Source organism: Brassica oleracea, chromosome C8 (assembly GCF_000695525.1).
Source record: "Brassica oleracea var. oleracea cultivar TO1000 chromosome C8, BOL, whole genome shotgun sequence".
NCBI classification, from domain to species: Eukaryota; Viridiplantae; Streptophyta; class Magnoliopsida; order Brassicales; family Brassicaceae; genus Brassica; species Brassica oleracea.
Window position 1 is genome coordinate 38,282,621 of NC_027755.1, and position 613 is coordinate 38,283,233.

Genomic DNA, 613 nt, shown 5'->3' on the forward strand with positions numbered 1-613 from the left:
CTTGTAGAAAAGCATTCTTGACATCCATTTGCCACAGATCCCATTCTATGTTCACATCCAATGAGAGTACAATCCGTATCGTGTGAAGCTTAGCTACTGGTGCAAAGGTGTCAAGGTAATCTTCACCATAGACTTGAGTGTAGCCTCTTGCAACAAGTCTTGACTTTTTTCTTTCTGGTTTTCCATTGGCTCCATACTTGATAGTGTAGAGAAGCCGGCTTGTCACTGCCTTCTTTCCTTTTGGAAGTTCAGTCTCAAACCATGTATTATTCTTGATCATGGCTCTCATCTCATCTCCAACAGACTCTCTCCACTCCTTGTGTTGCATAGCTTCTTCATATGTTCTTGGAATGTATTCCTGATCCAATTCACTGATGAAGACTTGATGATCTTCTGGATATTGAGCAAGGGAGCATACTGCACTTATTGGGTGAGCTACAGCTTCAGCATTGAAATAAACTTCTGTGTTGATCCACTGTGAGGGTTTCCTGATCCTTGTACTCCTTCTCATCAGTTGTATCTGCTCAGATTATGCTTCATTTCCTTCACTTGGCGCCTCTACTTGAGTCTCAACATCTGATTCTGATGGCATCTCATCTTGATCATGAGCTAC